This window comes from Mercenaria mercenaria, unplaced genomic scaffold (assembly GCF_021730395.1).
Source record: "Mercenaria mercenaria strain notata unplaced genomic scaffold, MADL_Memer_1 contig_3388, whole genome shotgun sequence".
NCBI lineage: Eukaryota > Metazoa > Mollusca > Bivalvia > Venerida > Veneridae > Mercenaria > Mercenaria mercenaria.
Genome location: NW_026461519.1, coordinates 57295 through 62487, shown reverse-complemented (window position 1 = coordinate 62487; position 5193 = coordinate 57295). Strand labels below are relative to the sequence as shown.

General features: G+C 30.3%; 1 long non-coding RNA gene across 1 annotated transcript; it reads right to left on the bottom strand.

Moving 5' to 3' along the window:
* Positions 1–10: 10 nt before the first annotated feature.
* Positions 11–4404, bottom strand: LOC128553021 (uncharacterized). The gene is made up of 4 exons (XR_008369224.1): positions 4086–4404; positions 1686–1778; positions 1400–1483; positions 11–360 (listed from the first exon to the last, which is right to left on the bottom strand). It is a non-coding gene; the product is annotated as an uncharacterized LOC128553021 (long non-coding RNA).
* Between the last annotated feature and the right edge of the window lie 789 nt (positions 4405–5193).

Sequence of the window (5193 nt, the reverse complement as noted above, 5' to 3'; positions counted from 1 at the left end):
ATTCCCCCAATGTGTTTGGAAATAAGATTAAACCTTTTGTATTATCCCTGTAGCCATGTTGCAATTTTTATTCAGAATTATGCTCACAAAATTGGAAAAGAAGTGTTGCACTGGACACATATTTTCCAGAAGAGTACACCTTTCTTAACTTCCTTATGCAATTAGCAATTGTTAGATTTCAATGTATTTTGCAAATTATTCTTAGACAGTTCTTCATACATGATGCATACTTTTCTTTCTCTCTAATACTTTCTCTGATTCTGGAAATATGGTTGTACATTCTGCACATGTATGATCAATCAAATAGTTCAGTTTTTGTTGACCAGTGCTTTAAACAATTGTGGCCCTTCAGATGATCATCTGAAATGGAAAAATATAGCCATTTTTACACTAGTATAAACTTAACATGTTTTATATGTTCATAAAACACAAAATTTTAGAATATAAAATCTTACAATTATAATATTATCAGTCTGACAGACATTATCAAGAAAATGTCATTAAGAAGTGGAAAAACAGTACCTTACACAAGTAATAAAGACTAAGAAATACAGCTTTGAATTCAAACAGATGATATATATTTGTCTGTATGTCTTCATGCATTCCATTTTCAACTAACACTATATATAGGCACATGATCACTTCATGTCCATAATGTATACTGAATTTCTTATGAACTGTTTGAAACTATGAGTAGGCATACACAATGAACAAGTGTATTTGTGATATTTTAAAGGACATCACTCAATAAAAAGTAACCTGAAATGAAGTCTTGCAATATGTGCATGTCTACTTCATGTTGATAATTTCATATCAAATTACTTTTGCACTGTGACACAGTATGAAAACTGTAGGCGGAGATGAAATATAATTCTTATAATATAAAAAGGGGCATAACACTCCAAATTTAGATTTTAGGCTAAAATAGATAAAGTCCTTAATTTACATTTAAGGCAAAAGTGTATTACAAGTTTCAAGGGCATTGGATAGAAAGTGGGGGAGGAGCTGAGTACATAAAGAACAAAAGAAAAGAAACTGTAACTCTTTCATTTAATTCAAGATTCTAAAAGGACCATCACTTTAGAAAACTGTCATCAGATGTAAAATCCACTATAGTATGTGTATAATTCTGCTGCTTGGCCATGAAGTATACCATGATCCATTTGAATATGATGGAATCTGCAGAAAGAGAGTTTTAATGCAAAAGGTATGAAGGAAGCTATGATATGACAATTTGAAAAAAGAAATGACATAATAACTGAAGAAACAAATAATCAAATTTGATAGTCCTGACAATATGTGCCTGTCCACTTCATGCTGATGTACCAAGTTTCATTTGAACTGATAAATAGTAATTACATAAAAAATTTAATAAATGCAGCTCTAAACTATCCTGTACCTTTTGATGTCTACTGTTCATAGTCTAGCCAAAGCTCCAGAACTGGCTGCATTGAGGCATTTTGTTCACCATATCATACTGTAACTAAAAAAAAGCCCAACCTGTACATTTATATATACATAAATTTTTCTTTCACAATTAACTGTGATTTCTCTATAAATTTCTGACACTTCACATTAAAAACAATTTAAAAGTACAATGTACATAATTCTAAAATCAGTTATTATAGTTTGTAAAATAAATGCTGAATGCCATATCTATTTTCAAAACACTTTTAAACACCTACCTGTATAAAATGGTGTGTAAATTGGCAGTCTTCTTCTTGGCAATTTTAGCATTCATTGTCCCATTATTTCTTTGAATAAATTTATATCTTCATCTGAAATAAGTATAGTATAGTATAGTATAAAAAAATATGAGGAAATATATTGGTGGTTTTCAAAATAATGAAGCAAAAGTGTGGCATAGGGGTTGGAAATTCAAACCTATTTCTTTTAATGGTCACCTATTTTTTATGATAGCAAATAATTCAAATTTCAAGGAAATATACAACTTTGGGAAAGTGTTGAGAAATACCAATCAGATAATATTTTGAACAGCCTTCAGTTCATAAGTTCAGAGAATTTCCAGTAAGATGGGTGATAAATATTGCAGTGTTTTATGACAAGGAAATATGTATAACAGTAAATGTTTTTCAACATATATGAATAGGTGTTTGTGTATAGTTTGAAACTTATTTAATAAATGTTTGTGGACTTTGGTTTTTAAAATCACCCTTTCTGCACAAATCTGACATAAAAATAAAATTTTACCTAGAAAAGTTGTTGCTGAATGAAAAATAATTAACATATTATTATAAAACTTTTTTTTTCTCACATTTTGCAGGTTTATAAACCACATTCCAAATTTCAAAAATGTCTGGTGATTTTTAAGAGATGCACAGGGGACACATACTAAAAATCAGTGTAATATTCATTAAGTATTAGTTTTTCTGTTCAAAACAAGATTAATGGTGATCATGTTAAGACAAAAGTCTATTGAACAATTACTTTATTCCACAAAATAACTACAAAACTGAAAATTTTCACAACACAAACATGAAAATTCAGCAACATGTAATGCTTTAAATGAAAAATAAGTGACTTTAAACACAATTAACACATTGAAATCATTTAGTTTACGTGCACTGCTTATTCAGAGTAGAAAAATGACAAAATGCCATGCATGGTAAAATGGAATGGTAAAATTCATACATCTTTATAATGCTACTAATTTTAAGAAGATGCACAGGGGACAAATGGCAGCAAAATATATATTCATGGAATATGTTCATAGTAAGTAAAATGCTTTCAACTACACAATACTAGCTACTGAATATTTACATACGTAGGTAAACTTTAATTAAAATTGATGTTTCCACTTTTAAATCTGAAAACTTGAGAAAAATGCAACAAATAAAATTTAAATTGTCCTGGGATTCTTATATAATGCTTAATTATCAAGTAATGCCTGCATTTAACTTACACACTACTAAGAATATAGAACTGCCACAACATATTACAGTATAAATGCTATGATAACTGATGAATGTCAAAAAAAAAAAGGTGCACAGGGGACATCACTTTGGCTTAATATGTGAAGCTGAAAGCTGCTTTTGTAACCATTGTAACTTCCATTTAGAGGGAAATAAAGTAAAAACCCATTTTATTTAAAGAATACTTACAAGGGACATTTTTGGGTGTATAGACATATATGAAGATTCTGAGAAAGTTGATTTATAAAACAATAAAATCATAAGGTGTCTTCAAAGCTGTAAGGATAAAGATCTTAGAAAAACATTATGACTTAAGAAAAGTAATGGGGTTATGAAATTGTAGTGTTCAACTTTTAAATGTATCACTATTTTTTTTTATGAAGGGGCTTCCATCACAAGACATGAACTATTGGTAAGAATAAAATGTAGTTAATGAAAAAAGTATTTTGTTTTAAATGTGCAGAGTTTAGATTTCATAAGAAAAGACAAAGCTGTAACAATTAAGTTTGGTTTGAAAAAGTAAAACACAGTTGAAAACTATCCTTCATGCAAAATGTCACACTTTTGGTGCAGAGGGGACAACATTAGCTATATAATTTAACATAACTTTACAAATGCTTGAGCCATTCATCTGAAATTGCACACATTTCTTGAATACATTGATTTGGATATGATTTGCCCCAAAACACATTCTAAAACTGAACTGAATTAAAGAATTTTAAAAAAATAGAAAAAGCTTCATTATTTTGAAAACCACCCATATAAGGAAATCAGCATTATATATGGAATCTTGACAAGTGTGGATTAATGCATCTTAAAACTACTCATGTAGCTTCATTTCTTTATGCTGATTCTGTAGGTCTACAGCACAGCTGATTTATGAAGTTGAACAATTCATGCATGCCATGTAAAATAAATAATTATGATACTATTTATTAATCACATCTTGCTGTAATATAGGCCTACTGTATGTTATTTTATTCCGTTGTATAAATGTATAAATTTGTTGATATTTTGGTGCATGATCATGCTTCATTCAGACCCTTGACCTTGTCAGCTATGCAGAGGTGTCCTTTCTTTGGCTTACTTATAGACACTGTTCTTTTTTTTTACAAAATTATTGTAGAATATATATAGAACATTGACATTTACCTAGTTGCACTGTTGGTCGACATCATGTATTCCTGTTGAACAAGAAATGTCAATGTGAATGCCCAGCACAGGTTCAAAAAGTTTGCAAATGACATTGTTTCCATGGTGCAGGTATTCTTTCATCTGAAACAAACACATGACGGATTAAATGCACAGTAGACCTTGATTCTAATTAATGTTACTTTAAAAATATTGATGGTTTTTGCCGGATGATTCAGCACGTCCGATCAGACATATTTTATGGCATAAATGCAGAGTCTATGTTCAAATTATGTCAATTCGAATGCAAAAAGTACATCAACGTTTTTTTTCTATGACAATGATCTATTCTGTCTATTTCTGATCGATTCACTATCTATGAAACAATGCGTATTTTCTGCATCGACTGTATTTCAAGATCTGAGAATGATTTATTGTTGATCTACCAGTGGATCTAATGATAATCTATGGTGGCAGTGAAACAAGCATGCATATGCTATGTTCTCCGCCCAAAAATAGGCAAATCATTCTCAGATCTTGAAATAGAGCCGTCTGATAATCAACCTTACTTTGAACTCGTTGCAAAAATAATTAATTTATATAAATCTATATAACTTTGCACTTACCATTTTTCCTAGTCCCAGAACAACTCGACCTGTCAAAATATGTAAACACAAGGGAGGCCTTTTGACAGGACAGTCATGTAAACTTCCGAAGGAAATAGTTCAAATTTATTCCAGTTACTTCCATATGCGATATTATCGTGAATTATAATTATATGCATAATGTATCGCATATAGATTTAAGCATAAATTTAATGTTTGTGAATCCTGTGCTTTAACTGTTTTCACGTTAAGCGCCGAAAATCATGAAATCCATAAGGCCATGTGCTCAGCCTGATCACATTTCTACGCACTAACACATTTTTGTGTGAAAAAATATGCTGAAAGTAACATTTTATTCTGCCAATTACTTTGTGGCTGCAACCGTGTCTAAAAATAAAATTGACACATCTGACTTTTATGTGTATTGCCCTTGTAATGATATTATGGATTTTTGTCATAGATACGCATGTTTATCTCAAATTAGTTGTGAAATGATGATGTCTGCATGAAAAAAAGAGAAAATA